The following is a 27,201-nucleotide window of genomic DNA, read 5'->3' on the forward strand; positions in this document are numbered from 1 at the left end:
GTTGCCACAGAATATGTGGCTACTGCTGTTTTAGCTGCTTCATCAGCCAAACTGTTACCGACCGCGTGCACTCCTATGCGCTGGTGGCCAAGAGTATGAATTAATTGTGTGAGAGGCAGACGTTCTTTAAGCTCTGCGACTCGAACCCAAAGCATTTTATGCTTAATTGCGCTGCCTTTAGAATCAAAATTGTCTTTCTGAGACCAAAATAATAAGTTGTCATTAAAAGACTGCACACAGTAGTAAGAGTCACTTACAATCAAGGTAGCCACATTAGGATCAGCAAACTCCAGTACTAGCACCAGAGCATGCAGCTCCGCTAACTGGGCGGTACAGCCCCTAGTGCCTGCGTGTGCACGACACTAGACTTGAACTCGCCGTTCCCTATGGTACCTGCCACTGTACCGCATGCTGCCGCGTAAGAATGTTTTGATCCGGTCGCCGGTTGCGCAGAACCGTCGGTATAAATGATACAATGGTAGTCCTCGAGCGGGCGCATTGAAAGAAGAGCAGGATGAACAAATTCATACTGTAAGAGCTCCTGAGTTTGCAATGAGGAGTCAAAGATATAGGTGACATCAGATGATGTCAGCGAAGTAGCCCATTGTATCCAACGCGGATGTAAAGCTTTTGAGTTTGGTACACTGGCTTTTGTCACAGCCTCAAGAGCCGGATATGGTGTTACAACCATTATGCGTTTTCCTTGCGCCAGTTTACGTTCCTTCAGGATCGCCATCTGGACTGCGGTCAATACTTTTTCAACAGTTGAAAAACGCAGTTCAGCCAAAGTTTACAAATGTGACTTGTAAGCAATAGGTACTGTGTCACCTTCATTAAATGTCAAGTATGTGAAACTCACTGCCCCTGGCACAATTCTTATCACCAGGTTTGTGTGGTTATCACACGTTAACAAGTATTTGGATTCAAGAAGATCAGACTGCAAGGATTGCAGAATAATGGAATGTTCTGGAAGCCACCAGGCTTTTGTAAATGTAGGTTGTATCAAGGCATACAGCGGCGGCTTGATACGCAGGGCATAATTGGGAATGTAAGTTCGTCGAAGTTTAAAAATCCCAGCAAAGATTGCAATTTTTTCAGGGTTGTAGGAGAGCGCAAACGTGCGCTTTTCTCCAAGAAGTGAGGCGCCAGGCCTCTACCTTCATTATTGAGCTCATAGCCCAGGAACAACACTGTGTACTCTGCAATGTGCGATTTTGCAAAGTTATATTTGTAACCGTAGTCCGCAAACAAAACTATGATGCAGTCCACGTGACAAAGATGCGGCCATAATTCATCGTCCGTGAAATAAATATCATCAACATATGAGTACGCATCAGGGTCTATGTTGTCTAACAGAGAGACAACATGTGCGGCAAAAACGCCTGGGCTAATTTTGTAGCCCATGGCCAATCTTGTAAATTGTTTTTGTTTACCGCCCCAGGTGAATGCTGTCCATTGACTACTTATAGAGGATAGATTGTGGCTAAAAAAGCCACTGGAAATGTCAAGTGTAGTTTTATATTTTTTACGCACAAGACTCCGGACCAGCGACTGGCATCTCTGGTCATGATCCACAAGGAAGGAAAGCCCAGAAACAAATGCACCTCTTACAGACCCCTCTCCCTCCTGAATGCAGAACCCAAGATCCTTGCCAAACTCCTGGCTACGTGGCGGTCCCGGGCAATAACCGCACTGGTCCACCCGGATCAGTCGGGCTTTATGCCTCAGCGTAACACGGCCCTTAATTTATGTAGGGTTCATAGAGTACTGGGGAGGGTTGATACTATTAAGGAGCCGGCCGTCATAGTGTCCCTAGACGCCTCAATGGCTTTTGACACCATCGAGTCGCCTTACCTACTAGCTGTCCTTGCCAAAATGGGGTTTGAACCTGTCTTTACAGCATGGGTTAGACTCCTATATTCAGAGCCACTGGCCCAGGTGGTAGTTAATAGCAAGAGATCAGACACATTCCAGCTGCATTGAGGGACCAGACAGGGGTGCCCACTGTCCCCGCTGTTGCCCTTTCACTGGAACCATTGGCGGCCTTGATCCGAGCAGCTCCGATGATTCGTGGACTGCGGTGGTCGGACGACTGGGAAGACCGCATCTCGCTTTATGCCGACGATGTACTCCTTTATCTAGCCTCCCCCAAAAAGTCTTTAAGCTGTGTCTTGGATATTTTTACAACTTTTAGCAAATATTCGGGTTATTCGATTAATTGGAGCAAGTCTCTCATATATGTCCGGGGAGGTGAGTCTCCTCCACTGCCCAGAAATTGACCGATGCAGATGGTGAGAGATGGTTTCCGCTACCTCCGAATCTTTATCACCGCGGATTCTAAACCCCGGAATGAGCGGAACCTGTCCCCACCCCTGCAGCGATTCAAAGGCGGTGTCGCTGGTTGGAGGACCGTCCCGCTCTCTCTGTTGGGCAGAGCTGCACTATTTAAAATGATGCCCCTACCCCGTCTGTTGTATGCCCTGTAAAATTACCTAGATCCGGTTCCAGCGCGATACTTTAGAGAAATTGAAGGGCTGCAGAGAGAGTTGCTATGGGAGGGGAGGCCCAGAATCGCACTCAATACATTAGTTCTGAATTGGTACGACAAAGGTATCAGTCTCCCTGGCATTCAGAAATATTATTGGGCTTCCCACCTAGCTGCTATCAATCATTGCACTTATCACCAGCCCGATGACCCGGGTTTTACCATGGACAGATGGCTGCTCTCTGGGGGGAATTACAATACAGCCTTGTATTCAAACCACCGGAAACTCGCTCTAACCGGCCCCACCACACTCTCTATTCTGATTTGGCAGACCGTCAATAAAAGCCTAGGTTAGGATCGAAAGCTCACACTGGCGACTCCTCTGTGGGATTCTGACCAGCTGGTTAATCTCCGGACCACAAAAGGTTTTGATAAATGGGATCTGATCGGTGTATCCCATTTGGGAGATCTTTGGGTGAAGGGTGATATGGTCACTTTTGCCATGCTCCAGCAGCAATTTGTGCTCTCTATTACGGAATTCATCCGCTACCTGGAAATTCGCCATGCTATTGCCGCAACCCTACAGAAGGGTACAGTCCCCCCTGAATCCGCACCTTTGGAAGACCGTTTACTGGACGGCTTCCTTTCCACAAAAAGCGATCTCACTAACATACAAGAAACTGATTAACAACACCCCAGATCCTCTTGACCGATTGCGTGAGTGTTGGGGGAGAGATGGACTAGAGTTTCATGATGAAGAATGGCGGGAGGCGGTCACCTCACCTCGAGAGGTGGCGATTTCCGCACGTCTGAGGTTGGTCCAACTCAAGATATTACATAGAACATACATCACTGGGCCCCATTTAGTCCACATGGGGAAGAGGGAGGAGGGAGATTGCAGATGCCGCTGTGGACGCATAGGTACCATCTCCAATACTCTGGGAATGTGAACAGATACAGAAGTATTGGCAAGAGATACACGAGGCGATGGGAGAAGTGCTGCATAAGAACATCCATCCAGAGGCTAAAAGGTGTCTTCAAAATATGTGGGGACCCACTGACTTAACAAGTGTGGAGAAGCTTTGGGCTATGCTGGATACAATGGTGGCCAAACGAGACATAGCCCAGATGTGGGGGGCGGCTGCCCCTCCAAGGCTGGCCTCCTGGAAAAGGAGTCTGGACTGGTGCATGTTCAGGGAGAAAACTGTATTTCTGGCGTGAGGATGCCCCAGGAAGTGGTCCACAGTGTGGTGTAAGTGGAACGATTACAGGGAGGGTTATGTGTGGCCTCTGTACTGTCCTCAGAGGAGGAACCACTGTCCCCTTGACGCCCCTTCAATGAAAGTTTACCATCAATTCAATCATTCATGTAATCGCCATTGTGTCCTTTTTACATAACAAATGTGTTTATGCTTAATAAAAAGATATCTAAAAAAGAATTTCAGAAACGGGAGCTTTTGCTTCCCACCGGTGGGGATATTGGGGTTGTGGTTGTCGCATAGACCGCAATGGTATCTCATGAGGCGGAGAGGTTTTATCCTAGCCCACCTGAGTACGGTACAGTAAGCACCAAAGCTCACTCTTTCAAAAAAAGCCATTGCTTGCTCCTTGGCTACGTTGTGTGAAAAACTAGGGAGGATTACCTCCTTCCCCCCGCGGAGCACCTAAAACAAAAGGTGGGGCCAGTCTGCCTCAGCTAACAAGATGTCCTACGAAGAAGTCAGATTTTCCCCAAAAATCCCTTTACCAACATGTTGTATATCACCATCTATTAAAAATACAATTTCATATAATCTATCAGGGAGAGCTACTCGGGTGTCAGCAGTTTCTACTGTGATGGAAGTGTAAGTTGCTGTCGCCTCCAGAAATGGACACAGTGCTTGCCGCACTATGGTAACCTCCGCTGCGCTGTATAGCAGCATTAATGCCCAAGTTAGATTCCGAAGGCGGGTTCTCACCATCCGTGGCATATCTCGCTGTTAAAGCAGCAACTTTCTTCTTCTGAAATGGAGGGCGTTGACGAGGAAAATCGTCCTGCTTTCCTTTACCGTCAGTCTGATGAGGTTGCTCGCGTCCTTGCGGGGCACCTCAACCTCTGCCGCGATCCTGGCGATCACCTCCACCGGCTTGTGAGCCTGATGTTTCCTGTGAAGAATGAGGAGAACACTGATCAGGGACCTGAAACCTGTCAGGAGACCTAATTCTCTCGCGGCCGCGCAAATCATAAGTGCCCTCAGTGGGTTCGGGTGCCGGTGATGCTGCACGTGACCCTTGTTTCTGTTGTTGCTTCCCCTGTTTCTTATTTTTCCAATTCTTTTTAGGAAAAATTGGACGGTCGTCTTTATTAAACTGCGCCGTCTGAGTTTGCTGTTGTGCCGGTATTTTAACAAAAGGCTTAAAACCCAAACTATTGCGTCCAATGGTCTTATAGGCATCGGCAATAATTTTTGTTAACACTCGGAGTTTCTCTTCCTCTGGGACAAGACGCAAAGCATTAGACACCTGAAAGTTAACTGCATTCCCCTTGACGTTTGCAAGTATGAGATCAGCAACTACGTAAAACACTCCGACAAGCCTCATCCCCAACTCCACTGCTGCCTCCGGGCCGTGCTCATTCTGAACACGCTCAATCACGGAGGGTAGCACAGTCATAGAAGGTGTGCCAAAACACTTTGCATACAACGCTGCAAACACTTTACCCTAAGTCTCACAATCGGTTACCTCTGGTATTAAGTATTTCTGCAAACTTTTTGTTAAGATCCTGGGTTTCTCCACAGGAGAGGTATTAGGAAATACCGCTTCCAGCTGGTCAAATTTCTCAGCAAGCCAGTAAGGTAAATCAACCTTATTCTGTGGTCACTTGCCCATAACCAAATTAACCATGACCTGACAAATAGACATCCCGGCGGGGCCAGCTGATTGCGCTGCAACCCCAGGTGCTCCCATCTGGAGGTTGCAAGAAACGTATTGTACTAGAGCCCTATGCACCTCAATCAAGGAGGTGTGCAAGACACGCAATTCACCTACAGTGGCTGCTAGGTAACGTGGATATGGTGTGTACAGGCCAAGTGGCCCCTGGAATCGACAAAGGGCCTAACCGGACCGGAGTCACGGTGTGAGGGAGGGCGCCATTGAACCAAATACGGTGTTGCCATGCTGAAATCAGAACCTCGAGAGTCGTATATGGCTGATACGCTAAAGGTATTGCAGTGGGAGTGTATGTATGGAACACATTTTCATTACCGTCCACTGCTGGAAACGTTACCCAAGAGTAAAATACCTCAAATTGGAAAGCTGTATTGGCTCCAACCACAAAGGTTAGTGTGATACCAGCGTTTGGCACTCCATATGCTGCCAAATGATGACAGACTGGCGTGCGGCTATGCGCCGCAATATCGACTTTAGCCATAAGTTTCAGTTGGGCCGCTGTGCTTCATGTTATGTCTATGTGCATGGGACTGACCAAAGTGAAACAGCATACATTGTTATTCGACCTTGAACAGGCTGTGCAGACAGAAAGCGCGGTGCCTCGCTGGATATGTGAAAGGTAGACAGTTCTCATGTGAAGCAGCGTCAGCAAAGTATTTCACGAGAACAGAGCCATGTAGTGTTGTGTGCAAAAGCGGCAGAATGGCAGCCAAGCATATACTACTTATGCTAACTTAGCAATGTCTGCAGTTAACCCCATTTCCTCACTACACCCCGTTCACTGCTCCTATCCGTTTACTGCTCCTGCACAGTTACTGCTCCTACTCATGCCTAATCACAGCTCCTGCCCCGTCACTTCTCCTGCCCGGTCACCTCTCCTGCCCCATCACCTCTCCTTTCCTGTCGCCTCTCCTGTCCCGTCACCTCTCCTGCCCGGTCTTCTCTCCTTCCCCATCACCTCTCCTTTCCTGTTGCCTCTTTTGTCCCATCACCTCTCCTGCCCTGTTCACTCTATGTACAACCTTCACAAATTACCAAAGGGGGCAAGTTCCCCACAGTACTCTGTTTGGGGAAAGGTCCTCTGTAATCACTAACTACCATCTCACTGACACATGATATGCTAAAGGCAGGTGGCGGGCGTATTATCATTCGAAAGGGGATAATCTGCCTCAGTCAGAATGACAATGGGCCTGCCCACAGTCACTGGCGTAACGAAAGCTGAGGGGGGCCCCCTGCAAGGTACACCGAGGGGCCCCGCTGTGGGTTTAATCCAGAGCTCTAAAGCCCGAGTACTGTGCTGAGGGGGCCCCCTGCAGGTCAGCGGCCCCCCGCACCGCGTGAGGTGTGGGGGCCTGTGTTACGCCCCTCCCCACAGTCTGTGAGAGCTCAGGGAGGGGCTGCTGAAGCCTCTGGAGTTCAACAGAGAAGTGCAAGCTGGCCCCTGAGAACTTTTAATCTCTTGGGGCTTCTCGCAGGAAACGCTGTAATTAATGTCCAAAGTTACAGACAAAAGGCGTCCGTAAAAGGAATGATTATGGACAACGGACATTACACCAAAATGACGGATGGTCCATGAAATTTACGGATGGTTGGTCACCCTAATAGGTGTGTCCAAGCACGCAACGCCCATTGGGCTTCACCTCGACTTCCCCTCGTAGTGTGAGTCAGCACGGGATGAGACATCTTCCCGGGCACACACACACATAGCCACACCAGAGTACTTCACAGCTCTATAAAAGACCATTTGCTTGTTAATGAGGCTTTGTTGTTTTTTTCCACTCTTTTTAGAGCCCCTGCATCTCCACTCTGCATGTTGCTGAAAGAATTATCCCCCCAGAATTTTTTTCTTAGCCCTCCCCTCCCTTCCCCACAATTTGGCTCTAGTAGCGCCTCTGTATGTGTCCCTCATCAGGGGCAAGCATTACTTTTAGGGAGAGCAAAATATCTTTATTTAGAATTAGCCTGCCACAGCTTCTTGTTTAGCGAGGCCCACACTGAGCTGCAGTCTAGTATCTGATTGCCCTCACACATCCTTAATTCAGTATACTGGTGAGCCCCTTGCCACACATCTCACTCTTCCACACCAGCACACCTGGCTGCCACCTTGTGTTCTCTGCTAGCCCCCACAAATCTGGCAGTCACTCTCACTGCATAATGTAGCAGATAATCACAACCTTCCCGCACCATCAGTACTTTGTCCCAGTACTAGAAGACATACCCTGGTTTCAAGCTCCATGGTAATGAGCTGTCCTTTAGTTTCTGGAAGAAGTGCTAAATCCTTGCAAGAAGGCTCCAGACTGGTGGGTTTACTCCATATTCAGCACTTTTCCGAGTAATTAGGGGATTTCCCGCAACCACCAGAAGTTAAATTAAGCCACCTTCTTGTAGTGCATTCCACCTAATCGCCTGGGTCTGGAGCTCAATAAGAACTAAGAGGCAGATTTACAAGCCCCTTGCGTGACTTTTGCCCTGCAGTTGCGTCACTTTTTTGACACAACAGCGCCGCAAACAATGCGCCCTATTTACAATGTGACGCATCTAGGGAGATGCGTCACGTTGTAAAGCCCTGCGTCACATTATACCTGCGTCAGGTATAATGTATGCATGGTGGGCGTTCCCACGCAGGAAGGCCTCGTAAAAGTGACGCAGTGAAATCTACAAGATTTCACTGCGCCACTTTTAGGACGCCACTGTGTCAAAACCTTCCGCCTGCTTCAAGCAGGAGTAAGTAGTGACGCAGTGTAGTGGGAATAGGCCTCAACACGCATTGCTTGCGACACAACTCCAGCAATGCGTGACTTTTCCGCCAACAGATGTCAATCCTTGCGCCATAGTGCGCCGTATTGTAAATACAGCGCATCTATGGTGGTGCAAGGGTTTCTAAGGGTGGCGCAGGGAAAGTGACGCATCTGTACAGATGCGTCACTTTCTTGTAAATCTGCCCCTAAGTACTTTTGCTGCATTAGGAGCAATTATGTTCTATTTCGCAGTATTCTTGCATTTTCGGTACTGCCATCAAATCTACCCAGCTGTACTGTTGCGCCCACACTGGATTAACGCCTGGGCTGCAGTAACGTTCTTCCAGTACTGGATCCAACCCTTATCAGAAGATTAGTTCTGCTCTTCCATTGCTGGAGCTGGACCTGTACTGTAGTATCACTGCTATTCAAGTACTAGCAGGAACGTGGCCTATAGTACCATTATTCTGCTAGTACTGTCGTCAGGCCTTTCCAGCTGTCCCCTTGCTGTAACATCACTGGAACCTATTCAGAATTGCAGTACCCTTGCTGTTACTGAGCCAGCCTCTGAAAGCAGCAGGGCTGCTTCTTTTCCAGTATTGGAACCTCACCTGGATTGCAGTACCCTGTACTGATCTGTAGATGCTGTTCTAGTACCGGAAGCAAACCTGGATTGCTATACCCCTGCAGTGCATTCGCTCTTCTGGAATTTCATATAAATATACAGTACTTTTGACAACTACAGTGTTTTTGACAACTACAGTGTTGGAACGCTCCTTGTCATGCATTACACCTAATCGCCTGCGGCTGGAGCTAAATTGGAAGTAATTTTGCTGTATTGGGAGCAATTCTGTACTATTTTGCAGTATTCTTGCAGTTTCGGGTCTGCCATCAACCCTAGCCAGCTGTACTGTTGTGCCCACACTGGAACTGCACCTGGGCTGCAGTAACCTTCTTCCAGTACTGGATCCAACCCTTATCAGAAGAATTAGTCCTGCTCTTTCATTGCTGGAGCTGGACCTGTACTGTACTATCACTGCTATTCTAGTACTGCCAGGAACGTGGCCTACAGTACCATTGTTCTACTATTACTGCCGCTAAGCCTTTCCAGCTGTTACAGCACTGGGGCCTACTCATGAATGCAATACCTATGCAGTTATTGAGCCAGATTTTGTAAACAACAGGACTCCTGCTGGCCCAGTACTGGAATTACACATGGACTGCAACGCTTCATACTGTTCTCTAACTGGAGCGGCACATATGCTGTTTCAGTTCTTGAAATAAACATGGACTGTATTACTCTTGCTGTCACAGTACTAGAACCTATCCATAACTTCAGTACTCTTGTTGTTACTGTTCAGCCTTAGTAAACTGCAGGACTCCTGCTGGTCCAGTACGGCACCTACACATAGATTGCAGTACTCCGTACGGTTCCATTAATGCTTTACTAGTACTGGAAGCAAACCTGGATTAACATACTCTGCAGTGCCAATGTTCTCCAAGTACAGTGCGCTGTAGTGCATTTGTTCTTCCGGAATTTGATATAAATGTACAGTACTTTTGAGACAGCAGTGTTGGAACCGAATATAATCAGAACTACTGTCATTGTCCAGTACTGGACACAAACCCAAGCATCAGTGACCCACTTTTAGATCCAAATCTAGACTGCAGCGCTCTTACTCTGGCTTCTTACGGTACAAGTACTAACATAGGACCATAGTATCCTTACTGGCCAGTACTAGTACCACAGCTACCATGCAATGCACTTCCTCATGTAGCATTTCAATTTAGTACTAGAACGAAATCTGAACTACAGTTATAGTAGTATGCGAAGACCACGGCCACACCTGTTTTGAAGACTCTTACTCAGACTCCCATGCACCCACTCAGACACTCATGCACCCAATCACACACCAAGTGAGACACCTATGCAGACACTCAAAGAACCACTCAGACACTTACACACCCACTCACACACTCACTGAGACACTCACTCACACCCTTGCGCTCATTTTTAAAGATTACAGGTAGCAAATAACATTAAAGAAACTGTGGAAATCACTGAAAAAATAAAGATTACAGGGACGTTATAGTTAGGAAATACATCCAAATTCATTGAAAAAGATCATGGTTACAGAGACGCTATAGCTAGTTAACATTCTTTAAAAAACCTTAGAATTTCGCTGAAAAAAACAAAGTTTACAGGGACATCATAGTTAGGCTTAGATTTCACTAGTAAAAAACTGTGAAATTCAGCAGTTACAGTTTCTTAATTCCTGCTGTCTGTACATCTGTACACAGGTGAGGGTACCTGGACCCCTACCCAAATGGGACCCCCAGCCATTTGCTACTCATCCACAGAAATCCTCAGTCTGGCAACGACTGCCGAGGCATGCTTAACATCCCCAGAGGGAGCACCAGGAATCCTTCACATGCCGTAAGCAGTTAGTCGCCCGGTCAGTTAGCCCGTCACCCATACCGTGGCCGCTGAAAATTGAGTGCATCGCTCTGAACTGTTGGTCTCTTTGATTTACTCGGATACTCGAGTCCAGATGCGCTGTTTCTAATCGAAACCTGGCTCTAGCCCGGACATCCTCAGTGCCATCCCGGTGGGCTATGCAGTAGTTAGAAAGGATTCCTTCCCTCATAGGGCTGGAGGAATTGTGATCATTTTCTAACAGTACATTAAATGTACGCTTACAGACACAGAGCTGAAGGAGTGTGAAGCCTCCCTATTTACTCTAGCCTTCTCCACTACTAGCTCAATGGCTGTTTTTCTTATTTATCAACGTCCAGGTCCTGCATCTATCTTTGTGCCCTCATTAGAAGATTGTCTTTTCTCTTGTGCCCTAAGATACAACAACTTTGTTGTCCTAGGTGTCCTTAACATTCACTTCGAGGATGCCAATTGTTGTCTGGTAACTTCTCTTATTAATTACATGGATATTTGCCAATTATCACAGAGGGTTAACAGCCTACTGCATATCTTAGGCCACCTATTAGATCCAGTGTTTGCCAACTGACAAGCTCTGTCCATTGGAATACCTAACCCCATCCGGTGGTATGATCATTTTGTGATCCCCTTACAATTATTAAGATCTGTGGTACCTATAAGAATGCTAAATTGGCCAAGGTCTCTATGGAGGCTTTAACGTAAGCCTTACAGACCGAAAATCTTGTGTTGGGGAAGGACTGTGAATCAGCTAACCATCTACTGGAAAGTTGGATCACCGGTGCTCTTGATAGGGTGGCCCTGCTTAAAGACTGTACAACATGCAGAATCAAACCCTCGGTGGAATGGTTCAATGCAGAGCTCCTCTCCCTAAAAACATCTTGCAAACAGCTTGAGTGCATTTGGCGTAAAGCTAAGACTGTCACCAGTAACTAGACTATCATGGTGCTCTGAAAATATATCATAAAAACAACCGCACTACCAGGAGAATTTTATCATACCAACAAACGCGATTCTGCCCAAAACTCAGCTAGAGAATTATTCTTGATTGTTAAATCTTTGACATCGCTAGATCAGGTCGCCCCACAGGCCACCCCCACCCTAGAGAGTTGTAATACCATCGCCCAATTCTTTCACGACAAGGAGGCGGATATCTATCAATACTTTCCATGAGCCGACAGGAAGTTCGGTAGCCAGTAAGCCCGGGGGGAAGAGCTAGACACAACAGGGGGCCTGTCAAATTTCACCCAGGTCTCCTGGGAGGAACTACGAGCCTTGATTATCAGGATCAAATCAGGCAAGGATCCTGCACCCCATGGGATCTTGAAATCAGTGGTGGAATCCATTCTACCTGGTCTAAGCAACCTTCTCAATATCTCTTTGAACGTCGGGCACGCTGCCCAAATGTTGGAAACAAGCAATAGCTAGACCGCTTCTTAAAAGAACCTTCCCTAGACCCAGCCTTACCGGAAAACTTTAGACCCATTTCCCTTCCATTTTTTGCCAAAGTTGCAGAACAACATGTCAATAGCCAATTAACACATTTCTTCGAAGTCAACATTCTGCTGCACATATCTCAATCTGGCTTTTGGGATCAACACAGCCCTGAGTAAGCATTGCTGCTGGCCTCAGAGTCACTCAGAGCCTTGACAGATAAAGGCCAGACTAATGCCTTAATCATGCTGTATAAGTGCAACATTTGACACCTTCTCCTATAGTTTTTTACTACATCAGCTACGGAGCTGTGGCATCTGCTCCTTGGCCCTTAAATGGTTAGCCTCCTTCCTACAAGGGCGGTCTTTCCAGGTAGTAAATACCCCCATGCCACCGGAGAATTTCCCCTACATCAGGGGGTGCAGCAGAGTTCCACTTTGAGCACAACGCTATTTAACATTTATATGAGACCCCTGGCAGACGTCATAGTTAAACACAATGATTCCATGGTATCGTACGCTGACGATACACAACTGATTATCTCTTTTGCCCAGGTTGAGGGTGAGTCAGCAGCTAGTTTTAAATCTTGCATGGTAAACCTCGCCCAATGGATGAGTTCAAGTTGTCTCAAACTGAACGCTAACGTAACCAAGGTCATGATAGTAGGGAAGCAACCCTCAATATCAGAAGGGGCTTGTGGAGGGAGTGCCTCGGGCGGTGGGGCGGGGGAGGGGCAGGGTGGGGGCTAGTAAACTCTGGCTCATAGCCAACTGGAGTAATGTAAATAAATAAATAAATAAAACAAATTTCATTGCGCGAGCTGAAACTCCAAATGCGTTTCAGTGCGAGCAATGAAATTTGTTTTATTTATTTATTATTATTGCATCATTTGCTGTTTACCAATTAGACTTGTGGTTATACTGCTCATCGTTCACATCCTGTTTGTCCCTTTTTCATTAGTATCCACAAAAGCCAAGTCCTCCTGCAGCTTAGTGTCCTGCCGAAAGAAGGAGACATGCAAGATCATCAGGGGCAGCCCAGTGTGTGTCCCACAGTCAAACTCTGTATGCTGGGGGTGGGGAGACCCACATCACCACACATTCGATGGCCACAACTACGACTTCCATGGCACCTGCACCTACACCATTGCCAAGACCTGTGATGAGGACAACACCCTGCCAGTATTCAACATTGAGGCGAAGAATGAGAACCGAGGCAGCACCAAAGTATCATACGGCAGCTTTGTAACAATCGAAGTCTACAACTACACCATCTCCCTTGTCAGATTTGAACATGGTCAAGTCAGGGTAAGGATACTGAATCTGATTTTTTACTTATTCATGAGTTTTCTAAAGTGCTCTACAGTAATATTCAATCATTTCAGTGAGTAGAAATTTTAACAGTGAATAGCTTGCGACAGCAAAAGAAGGCACTGTTGACAACACTGGGGAGGCACTGTTGAAAACACATATTAGCATATTTACAAGGAAATGATGGAGTGCAAAGATGCAACAAATTCTGCAGTGCCACGCTTCATCATTTTCAAAACGCAGGGATGCGCCGTGTTTACAACAATATGGCGCACCCCCGTGTTTTCCCTAGCGCTGGCCCTAAAAAATGGCTGCCCAGGGCCAACGCAGACACCCTAGCGCCATAGTGCAAGCAAGCCTGCGTTGCAGGGAACGATTGTTTATGTGCTGGAAGGTCTCCCTTCCTGCGCATAAACAATGAATAATGGTAATTTGTCACTTCTATGTGTGCTGCCTTCTGCAGCGCAATAGAAGTAGCAAATCGTCATTATTTAATGATTGTTTGTATGTGGGAAAGGACACCTTCAATCATTAATGGCAGCTTGTTCTTTAGATGTGTGCTACAGAATGCGGCAAACATAGAATGTAACAAATCCCCATTATTCATTGTTTATGTGCAGGAAGGTCTCCCTTCCTGCTCATAAACAAGTATTTCTCCTCGCTGCGCCATTCTAACACTTGCTAATGCAAGGTGTTAGTTTTTGGCACTGCCTCTTATTTACACATCCATGTAAATCTGGGGTAGCGTCAAGAAGCAATGGCCGGTGCGTAGGAGCGCCCACAGCAACACTCATTGCATGCCCCTTTCAGACAGATACCTGTGTGGAAGGGTACCATATTTACAAAGGCACTTTTTGTGGCTTAACTCCATTTTGTACATTAAGTGTGGATCATTGCACCACCGTAAAATTTTAAAAAGTGTTGTTGCAGTGGCGCAATCCCCTTGTAAGTATGCCCCATAGTGCGCTCATACCGTGCAAATCGCTGCCCACCGCCCACTGAAACGACTCCGAAGAAGATAGACACCTGTGGTTAATGCTAAGGGTGCAGCCTTTCATTCGCATAGTCACATGCAATCAGTGAGGAATGATAACTATAGTTAAGCAGACATTATTATAATGAGAATACAGGACGTAAGATCAGCCAAAGACATTATTGTTGTGAGAATACATGACACAAGATCAAAAAAACAGTTCAAAGTCTGTGTAAGCTATAAAACAGTTGTCTCCACCCTTTACAACGCAAAACTTCAAAATGCACTTGTAAGATCAGACAAAGACATTTCAGAATGCAAAAGTGTCAGAAGGCCATTAATCGATATCTATCGTTCATGTCCTCAACCAAAGGCATCCGGGGGCATAACTTAGTGGCAACTTCCCCTCCATCACTCAGAGGTATGGGCATACACCCAGTTCCACATACACCAGGGCACCACATAGCCCTCCGTCCCTGACAGAGTACTTGTCAAAAGGTAAAAAAAAAAAAAATGTGTTCAACTCCAGGCATCTCATGGTAGAGCAGAAAGGTCGAGGATCACCAGCAGGTCATTTCCACCTCTAGCCTGCCAAGTGCATGCACAAATCTACACCCCTTCAAGGTGAAAGTTGAGCAAATCAGTCCAAATATTGGGTATACTACTTTTTCTGCTGCAAGAAATTCCACCAATTCCTCCTTCGTCTAGAAGTGAGTGGGTGGGTGTTTGATGTAGTATGTTGGCTGGTGCGCGGTGGAGAGAAAAAGAGGCAGATCCTTTGCCTTCAGATGCCTTATATAATGCTGTCCAGGGCACTCCCCAGATGACGTCACGGGCGTTGCTCCTCATGGCGAAACAGACGAGGGACTCTGCCTTGGCTCCTGCCTGTGGAGCGACTAAGGGCTTCCCACTGCTGTTGGCAGGAGGCACCTGGTCATAGTGCACTCACAACATGCAAATCGCTGCCCTCTCCCACTAAAATGACTTCCAAGACAATGGATAACTGCAATTAATGTGGTGTAACCAAGGGCGTATCCTTTTATTCACATATTCACAAGGCATCAGTGAGGAATAATAATTATAGTTTAGCAGACATTAATGTTATGAGAATACAGGACATAAGATCAGCAAAAGACAGTATTGTGATGTGAATGCATGATGTACAATCAAAAAAATAGCTCAATTGTTGTGAAAGCAATAAAATAGTTGTCACCCATTATAGCGCAACGATTTAGAATGCTCTAGTAAGATCAGCCAAATACATTATTGTCTTTGGACCTCAAAGGAGAGCAACATAAAGGAAACTTGATTCTACCCATTGCCTCAGCATCACTCTGTTGGGTTCATTCCTTCTAGTGGACGATTGTGGGCTAGCATGCTTAAAGGGGGATGCAACCCCCGCCACCTTGTTTCCAGGCCAAGGAGGCTCTGGATTGATATTATCATAACTCCATTGAAATGTTGAAATGGAGCCATCAGGTTGGCAGGTCTCGCTCCATAGCCACCCCCATTCACTACCACCAAACTAGTGTAGGTGAGTGTCCAGGTAGGTAGATTGGCATGTGCACTGCCTGGGTAGGAAACCCATGTGGGTTTTCTTTACTTCGGGGGTCGGTCCTCCCTATGGGACACTTCATAAGTGCCGCCCATTCTCTTGTTAGGACCTGGTGGCACCTACCCACTGTAAGTGCAGTGGAAAAGTGTGCACGCACACCTTAGGGACGTGTGGCTTACCTGAGCATCAGTCAGGTCTGCCATGGCTGGTAGGTGCACATGTGCACCTATTCCTCTTTAAGACCTGGGTCCAGTCTGAGGTTGCAGGTTGATGGGCGCGCTTGCACCAAGGGTGATCTACATACATATCCAGCCTGCCATCGCAAGCCGGTATGTACTTTGCACCAATGGTGCTCTTGAATGTGTCCAGCCTGCTATTGCAGGCTGGTGTGCGCGCTGCACCAATGGTGCTCTTGAATACATGTCCTGCCTGCCATTGCAGACTGGTAGGGGCTTTGCACCATTCGTGCTCTTTAGTTAATGTCCAGCCTGCCACTGCAGGTTGGTATGCGCTTTGCACTGATGGTGCTCTTAAATACATGTCCAGCCTACTATTGCAGGCTGACACTCGCAATTGCGCATTTACTTGGACTGGTCTGTGTGAGTCACTAGCCATCCTAAGGGGACCTTTCACTTCCAACCGAGTACCCTGAGTGTACTTCCTAAGGGGTGAAGCGAGTGGTAGATGAAAGTCCGAGCAGTGAAATATTTGTGTCCCCTGCACTGGTAGTGAAGAATACTCGTGTGTTTTTGCTACCACTGAAGTTTTCTCTTCCAATAAGCTAACATGGGGACATGGTTGATATTACTTAAGGCTGCAATAGTGGATTGCAGTGGAGCAGGCTCATGATGTTTATTTTTATTTTATTTATTTGAAATGTTTTATAAAGCGCGAACAAGACCCAAACGGGTATCAGAGCGCTGCACAGATTTGGCGAAAACATGGGTAACCAAAACACAATGAGACAGTGGGAGTGGTTAAAACCAAGGGGGTGTAAACAGATCCGGTCAAGGGTTGGATGGGTGAGCTCGACTAGAGCAGTAGCAGAAGTGCCCTCGAGCACAATAACAATTAAATAGACAAGCATACAATAAACCGCGCCAACGCAGTACAATAAGAGTCAACATTATGACAGAGCAAGTGCATGAGAACAAGTCGATGCTGTTAGAAAATGCAGTAAAAGTTCGTTCAAGAATAGCCATTTGACAAGTTTCTTGAATGATGCAGTTGATGGATTGGATCCAATCTCGGGAGGCAGGGCCTTACAGATTCTCAGAGCAAGACCGGTGAAAGCACGATTGCAGGATCTTTTCTTTTTGAATCTGGGCAGTTTCAAGAGTAGGGTAGACATACTTCTTAGGTTCTGACCTGATACCGAAAGTTCAAGCTTATTTGACAGGTAGAGCGGGGTGTTGTAATGTAAAGCTTTATGTGTCAAGCAGGCTATCTTGAAGCGGATCCTGGCTTCGAAAGATAGCCAATTTAGTTGCATAAGGTTGGGGGAGATGAGAACCCGTGATGAGTCTGGCCAATGCGTTCAGGGTGGCTCTGAACGGGGCCAAGCTAGCTTTGGGAAGTCCAGCAAGGGTCACCATACCATATTTCAGACTAGAGATCACCAGGGATTGAACCGCCCGCCTGATGTCTTTAGGGGGGAGGAAAGGCTTGATTATTTTCAGGGTATTACGTTGAAAGTTGGCTCCCCTAATGGCTGCACTGATGTGCACTTGCATGTTTAAGTGTTTGTCCAAGGTGATGCCTAAGGATTTAGCAGAGTCTACCACATGAGGGGTTCAGTTAAGAGCAGTGGTTTGTTGGAGCCAGTCCAGGGTAGGTGTGAGTGATTGGGAGGGCAATCAGAAGAAATTCAGTTTTCAGAGTATTTAACAGAAGATGGTTCTGGGCTAACCATTGTTGGGTTTGTGCAAGTGCAGCATTTAGTGTTTTTACGTCCTCTTGAGATGAGATCTTCACGTAAAGTTGTGTGTCATCCACATAAATGTGGTACTGAATGTTAGCAAGGTTCAGAATGACAGTAAGTGGTTTCATAAAAAGATTGAAGAGAGTGGGCGAGAGCGCGAATCATTGAGGCACTCAGATCTTGACAGGGGTACTAGAAGCAAGGCAATGGTTAACTTTGATCCTTTGTGTGTGGTTATGTAGGAAGGAGGCAAACCAGTTTAGTCCTATCATTTGATTTGAAGCAGCAACCCTTTGCCGGTGATCAAGGTGACTTTGTCATAATTCCCATAGAAATGCCACGACTAGAAAATGTGAATTTCTATCCTCTAAAACTCTTTATGTGCCTTGGTGCTTGGCTCCAGTCCACACTGAAGGTTGGGGGAGCAGATCTGGGCATTCCCCACGACAGCTATAAAACACCGGGCACTCAATTGGGGCGACCGACCACTGCCATCCGCGAGCCTGGCTGAAGAGATTGCAGGAGGAGGTGTTGATACTTGAACTCCAGAGCCAGATTGTGGCCCCACTAAAGATTAAGATCTGCAGTCCACAGCCTCATGACAGGACTGAAGAGTAAAGAAATTTAGGGGAGACATCTTGAACCACCCCCAACTTCAAAGACACACTCCAGTATAACTACTGGTGCCATCCTGCAGCAAGTGGTGAGATACGCTGGTGGGGATGTGCGACCGGAGAACCTGGAACTGCATGGTGCACATTGCCAGAGGACTCTGCCATTGAAAAGGACCGCGTACCCTTCCCGAATAGTGGATGGCCTGGGCCAACTTCCTGCTGCTGTGTGGCACCCTAAAGTATGCTCTGCAAAGGCTTTTCCAGTTTGCCCCCTGTTGTTTCAGAGGTATCAGGACATCAAAGTTCTCCTAAGAGGGACCTACACCATTTACTTGTGACACATGAAGCACACTGCCCTCTTAAGTGCCCACATCATCTGCTGGATTGCCTGGAGACCGGAGACCGGATCACCTTGTGCGGAGCCCCTAAAGTCAGGCCCGCATCTAAGGCATGTGGCCACCGCTTTGTGGGCACCTTGGCACTTATAAGCATCTAGTTGGAGGTGAGCGCATTCAGCAGTTGCGGGACCCAGCGTAGTCTGCTTCATCAATCGAGCCTCATCTCTCTCGTGCAACACACCGACTGCATGCTCATTGCCTGTGGTGTCCGATTCACAGGTTATGACCCTTAAAGGTGGGGGCGTAACCATAGTAGTGCTTCATTCTACCTCAAGAGGCACTGCTGAACTTGCACCTGTGTGTGTGTGGTACGACCAATATCAATGTGCACCAGACGTTATGCCTGATTTCCATGGAGGTAAGGAATTTGCTGCTCTTCAATCATGTGTGTGGCCACACTCAATGTGCACCTGACGTGCTGCCTCATTTCCAAGGAGGCACAGATTTTGAAACTCTTTGTTCTTTGTGACAGGAACAGTCTGGCGCAACCCATATCATTGTGCAACCACCATTCTGCCTTGATTGCCTGGGTGCAACTCAGATCAACCTGTCCCAGACTAGATGTTTTCTCCTTCCAAGAGTGCCCCCCTGCTTCATTCCCCATTCATCTACTGTTCCTTTACTTGGCTTTCAGTGCAGTGGACTAACTGCCCTCTTCTCGCCCGGCCCTCCCCGACGACACGGTGTTGCCAGGTAGTGTTGCCCGGCTAGGGCCAGGGTGGTGAGAGTGATTGACTCGGCTGCAGGAATGCCTCAGAGAACTATTGGAAGTGGCTCAAGAGACTGTGTGAAGCCCCCTATGTTTCGCAGAATTGGGCTGGTGCCAGAAGGCCTTGGGTACCCCTTGGTTGTGACCATCTATTTCCCTTGGGCGGTGTCTGCTCTGCATCCTGTGTGTGAACTTCCTAAGTGGCTGCCAAATCCCTTTTGCTGTCTGCCTCCTAATTGACCTTGCTACCTACCCCCATCGGCTTCCTGGGATCCTTACAAGAGTGACTTCAGCTGCGTGCGGTCTAGGCCAGGTGGAGGACACAGGGCGTCTCCAGTCTGTGGGTGTAGGATAGTCGGGGTGATTTGGAGGGCAGAGAGAGGCTTTGGGCTACAGGATCGGCAGAGTGTAACCTATTGACCTGCTGAGTATCAGTTGCACCGCATTAGGGTGCTGAATGTGCATGTGGGGACCTTGGTACTTATAAGCGTCTAGTTGAAGGTGAGCGTATTCAGCAGTTGCAGGACCCAGCGTAGTATGCTTCATCAATCGAGCCTCATCTCTCTCGTGCAACACACCGACTGCATGCTCATTGCCTGTGGTGCCCGATTCACAGGTTGTGACCTTTAAAGGTGGGGGAGTAACCATAGTAGTGCTTCATTCTACCTCAAGAGGCACTGCTGAACTTGCACCTGTGTGTGTGTGGTACGACCAATATCAACGTGCACCAGACGTTATGCCTGATTTCCATGGAGGTAAGGAATTTGCTGCTCTTCAATCATGTGTGTGGCCAGAGCAGTCTGGTGCCGCCAAAATCGATGTGCACCTGACGTGCTGCCTCATTTCCAAGGAGGCACGGATTTTGAAATCTCCGTTCTTTGTGACAGGAACAGTCTGGCACAACCCATATCATTGTGCAACCACCACTCTGCCTTGATTGCCTGGGTGCAACTCTGATCAACCTGTCCCAGACTAGATGTTTTCTCCTTCCAAGAGGGCCCCCCTGCTTCGTTCCCCATTCATCTACTGTTCCTTTACTTGGCCCTCAGTGCAGTGGACTAACTGCCCTCTTCTCGCCTGGCCCTCCCCGACGACACGGTGTTGCCAGGTAGTGTTGCCCGGCTTGGGCCAGGGTGGTGAGAGTGATTGACTGGGCTGCAGGAATGCCTCAGAGAACTATTGGAAGTGGCTCAAGAGACTGTGTGAAGCCCCCTATGTTTCGCAGAATTGGGCTGGTGCCAGAAGGCCTTGGGTACCCCTTGGTTGTGACCATCTTTTTCCCTTGGGCGGTGTCTGCTCTGCATCCTGTGTGTGAACTTCCTAAGTGGCTGCCAAACCCCTTTTGCTGTCTGCCTCCTAATTGACCTTGCTACCTACCCCCACCGGCTTCCTGGGATCCTTACAAGAGTGACTTCAGCTGCGTGCGGCGTAGGCCAGGTGGAGGACACAGGGCGTCTCCAGTCTGTGGGTGTAGGATAGTCGGGGGGATTTGACTAAATCAATGGGAGGGACAAACATTATTATGAGGATAGCGTACCATTCCCCTCCCCATTTAGCTTTTGGATCTAGCAATACCAAATCAATTTGTCTCTTTATTAATTATTCAGTGAGATGCAGGTGCTTTTGTAAAATATATGTCCAAATTAGGTTGGTGTAATGGGATCATCAGAGGGCGCACAGGGTCACATTATCAATGAAGCCATTCATCGATCCTGGTGATCTTTAAATGCAGTCCAGGTGCTGGTCATGTCAAGAATTGAATATGGATGTGCAGGACTTCCTAAGATCTTAACAGCTCCCCTAAAAGCTTGTCTCAATGCAGCAACTAGACTTATAACGGAACAAAAAAATACGACCACATCACTCCACGTCTGAAAGCGTTCAACTGGCTACCATACGAGGCAAGAATAGGGCAAAAAATTGCATGTATTACACACAAGGCAATACACCAGAAGACCCCTCATTACCTGGCCCATAAAATTACGCTGTCCGGAGGCAGTAGACCCTCGAGGGGATCCAAGGATTTTCTACTGAAACCAGCATTCTTCCAAAAGAAAAGAACTTATGATAGAGCGTTCACAGGAGCTGCACCAAGGATTTGGAATTCGTCCCACCGAATATCAGAAAAATCACCTATGCGCCACGATTCAAAAAGGAGACTAAGTTCTTTCTGATGGGTACATTTCTCCCATAACGAACAACTGGACTACTAAGGCTCCATGGAATTGTGCTGTCAACCCAGCGAAACACAGAATCAAGCTACTGTCATGGATTGAGCTCGAATGACTTTCCTCAGCTTAGGTGGATACAGTTAGACCCTTCGTCCACCAACACTGCTGTTGTCTATAGACATGTACCTCGATCAATCCACAGATATATTTGATTAGCCTAGCCATTACTATAACCAGTTTGGATATCTAAGGCCTTAGGAGTGGTCTTATTTTAAAATGTAATTATGACACAACATACTTGACTGTCATCAAAGGATTTCTATTATTCTTCACTGTATTTGTTTTATGTATGGATAAGCATATACCAATGTTAGTGGAATACATAGACATGTTATTGACATGAAAGTATTTGATATCTGCTGATGCTGAAGGTGGTTGAAATGTAAAGCACTCTAAAACCCAAACTCTGTTTCTTATTAGCGCTAGAGAAAACATTGAATAAATAAATAAATAAAAGGGCCAATGTTGGAATACAATGGACCCTTATAGCAAAACAGGCATATTTCTTCACTCTCCAGTCCCTGTTTTGGCTTAGGGTCTAACACTAGGTAGGCACTGGACACTAATTAGGAAATATGGATATTTTGGCTGTTCTGCCTTGAGGAAGCATTTAACATGTTGGCTGTAACAACCGAAATATGAAAAGTCTATTTTACCATTGCTTTCAAGATTAAAATTGATTTGCTGCATATACTTCTTCAAGTCTTCAAGAATAAAGTTATATTTGTTGTAGTGTGGCACTAAGCCAAGGCTTGAAAACATCAAAAACCTCCTGTGTGGAAATGATTTTCTATTGCTTAGGGTATTCTGAAAGACAATCACATGCCAGTAAAAACAGTCTAAAGATAGTCTCAAATCTAATCAAACACAAGTCACAAGAGTAATTAACAGTCCAGCAACATATATTTCATCTCCTTTTGAAGGTTTCCCATGATAGACTCTTCCTAATAAATAGTGGACAGAGTTTTCACCCTTAGGTGCACTTCTTGAAAAGGATATCTCTGGAGTTTTCTTTCCTCCAGAAGTAAAGAACTTTAAAAAGAAGGTTTTCCATTTTAAGGTATCTATCCTCCTAAGGTAGAGTTGACTGACTACTTGACATGATCAGTTTATAGACAAGACATTTGCCATCCAGTAGTTGGATAACATTTCGTTCACTACCAGCAAGTCTACACAGTACCCAGGATATGCATAACCAAACTCTGCTGAGTCATCAACACTGAACAAGAATATAGTTAGAGAATCCAAATCTTTACTTACTGGCCACTGGGAGGGTTTCCCAGATTATTACTCCACGGGTGGGATAATTCTTGCCTTCAAATCCTCAACAGAATTGAAACTTTCCGTTACGATAGCTAGAAATATTTTAATTCCATGTCAGGACTGGAGGCGAAGATTATGCTAGTTGAAAGCTTCATTGCCATCAAAATGAGCTGTATCCAGCTCTTGCTTAAAATGTACCCTTTTAAAAGTAGAATCTGCGTTCATGATATCTTCCAAACAAGCACACAAACTGAAAGCCTTGGAGGTTGTCGCTCCATGAGTTGAGCGTGTACCAAAATGCTAAGATATACTCCTGCCTCCTGCATGACCAAACATACCCAATGGGCTATAGTCAGGGAGGAAACTGGTTCATGCAGGTTCTTGAGAGTGATTAGGAGCTGCCGCTCACCCAGAGACCCGAAGTCCCCTGACATCTCCTTGTAGGCCTTAAGGCACTGGACTACGCACAGCTTAAGAGAATCCAAGAACGCTAAGTATTCTATAACTCTGGTATTACATTTTACACGCCTGCTCAATTTAATGGGGAGACAGAGAAGGGCCTTCCCATAATGCCTAGTGCTTATACATCCAAAACCCTCCTGCACAATGCCATGCAGAACAACATTGCCAGCTTCGCTGAGAGTTCCTTCCTTGATAGGAATCTATTAGTTGATCATGAAAGAAAATGGTTTAAAACCTTGTTAACATCATAAAGAGCTGAGTAACACAGCTCTGGAGGAAGGATAGCCTAATACCACATAGGAGCCTACACAAATGGGTATTAACCTACCGAGGACTCTTTCACTGGTAGACGTCCAGCCGAGATATCTGAACGGATGGTGTTAATCGACAAGTACATCATACCTTTCTGTGCTAGGTTGGCCTAAAAATTTCAAACTTGCACAACCTCAGCGGCCACGAGATCACAACCCCATCACATACACCGACACCATCTTTTCGAAGCTGATCGGTATCTTTTGATGGTGCCGTCTGACCATGCCTTTGACAGGAGATGGGCCTTGGACTGAGAGCGACTCAGGTGGTTTATGTACCTGACAGGTGAGATGTTGTCCATCTTTAAAAGGACAAAGGACTAGATCTTGTCTCATGACCAAAGCGGACCACAAATAACCTTAGCAGAAGTTACAAAAAGCTGATGTGTAACCTCTGTACTTGAGGAGACCACAGCCTTCCTGTTGAAAATTCTCCACACTGCACGCCCCAGCCTGACCTGGAAGTGTCGGACTCTATAATGAGAAATGGAGCTAAGACAAAAATCACCCTGTCGTTCCATGATTCCATATGTGAAAACACCACCAGAGGATCTCCTCACAAGCGTCCTCCAACAGGCCTTTGAAGTGCACTGTAGTGCCGGAGCCCAGACAGATGGCTTGGATGGATGAGGAGAGGAGACCCACCAGGCGTCAATCTGCCTCAAGGACACTATTTGCTTGGCTAGCATTTGCCGTAACTTGTGGTTGATCTTGGCCACTTTTCGCGAGGGAAGACTTAGCGTAGCCTCTGTGCAATGTATGGCAGTTTCTGGAAAAACTGCTTTTTGTGCTGTAATCAGGAGGGATTTCTTCTTGTTTCTGACAACGCAGAGGCTTTCGAGCAGGGTGACTGCCATTTGCAGTTGGAATGACAACTGGTGGGGATCTTGAACTAGGAGAAGCAGGTCGTCCAGAACATTTATAATGAGGCAGAATCCCCTGATACTTGAGATGCTCTATGACTGGTTTGAGGACCTTCGTGATACAACCTGGAGCGGAGGAGAGACCAAAGGGCAGGGTTGTAAACTGAAACACTTGCTGCAGCAAGAGGAACTGGAGGAACTGCAGGAACCGCCTGAGTGGTGGAAAAACTAGGATGGTTAGATAAGCATTCTTCAGGTCTAGATGAAACATCCAATCCCCAGGACGCAAAACATTGCAAAAGACATCTAAAAGGGCATCAACAGGTCCTGGTCGGTGTGCCACAGTTAGCCTCTGGATGTCCTAAGCCCCATAACCAGAATCCTAGACATGGCAGAGGACACCAAGGCTTTCGGATTGCTCATATCCCTGGAGGTCCTCTCCGGGTAGGCTCAGTGTGGCTTGCCTACAGGGGCAATGCCAATTGCGCTCTGTCCACTGAGGGCAGGTGCTCTTTCTCAACTAAGGTTGACCCCAAGTTGGGGGACCTTGCAGACTAAGAGGCAGGAGTTGTGGCACAAGGGGACTTTTTGGTGAGCCGTTTATTAAGGAGTTAGGGCAATTTGTGAATACCTTTACTTTCCCAGATAAGGCTCATTCCTGGGTGTCTAGTTACCCTAGGTGCCAGCAGAGCTAGGGTTCAAAATCTACAGCTAGGCACTTTGCAAAAAAAGGGTCGGTTGTCACTGTGAAAATGTGGTGTGTCCACATTGCGTTTTAGGCCATTTCCTGTCGTGGGCACTAGGCCTACCCACACAAGTGGGGTACCATTTTTCACGGACAACTTTGGAGAATGCGGGGTGGGGGGAATTTTGTGGATCCATGCAGATTCCAGAACTTTCCACCACAGAAATGTGTGGAAAATGTTTTTTTTTTTTTTTTTTTTACAAATTTTGAGATTTGCAAGGGATTCTGGGTAACAGAACCTGAAGGGAGTCAGTCAAGTCACCCAATCCAGGATTCCCCTGGATGTCTAGTTTTCAAAAATGTCTAGGTTTGCTAGGTTTCCCTAGGTGCCGGCAGAGCTAGGGTTCAAAATATACAGCTAGGCACTTTGCAAAAAAAGGGTCCGTTTTCACTGTAAAAATGTGGTGTGTCCACGTTACGTTTTGGGACGTTTCCTGTCACGGGCACTAGGCCAACCCACACAAGTGAGGTACCATTTTTCTCTGAAGATTTTGGGAATGGCAGGGTGGTTATAATTTTGTGGGTCCACGCAGATTCCAGAACTTTCTATTACAGAAATGTGAGGAAAATTTGTTTTTTGTTTACAAAGTTTGAGGTTTGCAAGGGATTCTGGGTAACAGAACCGAGTGAGAGCCACACAAGGCATCACATCCTGGATTCCCCTGGGTGTCTAGCTTTCAAAAATGTATTGGTTTGTTAGGTTTCTTCTGTGCTAGCTGCACTTGGACCCAAAATCCAGAGGTAGGCACATTCCGCAAAAAAGTCTGTGCCTAGTGGGCTTTCTGCCGCCCTGGGGAGGGGGGAAATCAGAGGCTATTGCCCCGATGTGCCCCCAAGGGGGGGGGGGGGCAGAAAGACTGGCTATTTTGTTTGGGTGAGTGGGGACATTGGGATACCCATTCTGGGCAGCCCCCACCCGTACAAGCCAGCATAATCACTGGCACCTCGTGGGCTCTCTGCCCCCCTGGGGGTAGATCAGGGGCTACTGTCCCATTTGCCTCCTGCAGGTTACATAAAGACAGTGGCATCTTTTTTTGGGGGGTGGGGGCATTGACATTCCCATTCTGGACAGCCCCTGAATTTTGAAAAACATTTACCCCTGGTGCCTAGTGGGCTTTCTGCACCCCCAAAGGGGCAGATAAGGGGCTATTGCTCCCATCTGCCTCCCGGGGGGTGGGGCAGAAAGACTGTGGTAATTGTTTGGGGGTGGGGCATTGGCATGCCCATTCTGAGCAGCCCCCACCCCTATGTATAACAAAAACAAATCCCTGTGGCCCAGTGGGCTTTCTGCCCCCCCCCCCGGGGGCAGATCAAGGGCTACTGTCCCTATCTGCCTCCTGAGGGGGGGAGAAAGACTGTGGTATTTTTTGTGGGGGGTACTTTGGAAAAATAAAATCCCTAGTGCCTAGTGGGCTTTCTGCCGCCCGGGGTGGGGGGCAGTTAAGGGTCTATAGTCCCATCTGCCTCCCGGGAGGGGCAGAAAGACTAGCATTTTTTCTGTTGGGTGGGGGTATTTGAATGCCCATTCTGAGCAGCCCCCACCCCTACGTATATATAGAAAAAAAAAGCTGGGGCCTAGTGGGCTTTCTGCCCCCCCCCGGGGGCAGATCAGGGGCTATTGCCCCCATCTGCGCCTCCTGGGGGGGACAGAAAGTCTTATTCTTTCTTGGGGGCTATGGGTGGGGGTTTGGCATGCCCATTCTGGCCAGCCCCCACCCCTGGCACATTAAAAAAATCCCTGGTGTCTAGGGTGCTTTCTGGCCCCCCCCAGGGGATAGGCTGTCTGGGGAAATTAAATGGGGGGAGCAA

General features: G+C 47.2%; 1 pseudogene across 1 annotated transcript in view; it reads left to right on the plus strand.

The window, feature by feature from the left end:
• Window positions 1-27,201, plus strand: part of LOC146809165 (IgGFc-binding protein-like) — a 234,856-nt pseudogene that overhangs the window by 110,173 nt on the left and 97,482 nt on the right. The window contains exon 4 of the transcript XR_014966070.1: window positions 12,998-13,344. The product of XR_014966070.1 is annotated as an IgGFc-binding protein-like (transcript). The remainder of the gene's footprint in view (window positions 1-12,997; window positions 13,345-27,201) is intronic.

Source organism: Triturus cristatus, chromosome 7, assembly GCF_964204655.1.
Source record: "Triturus cristatus chromosome 7, aTriCri1.1, whole genome shotgun sequence".
Classification (NCBI taxonomy): Eukaryota; Metazoa; Chordata; class Amphibia; order Caudata; family Salamandridae; genus Triturus; species Triturus cristatus.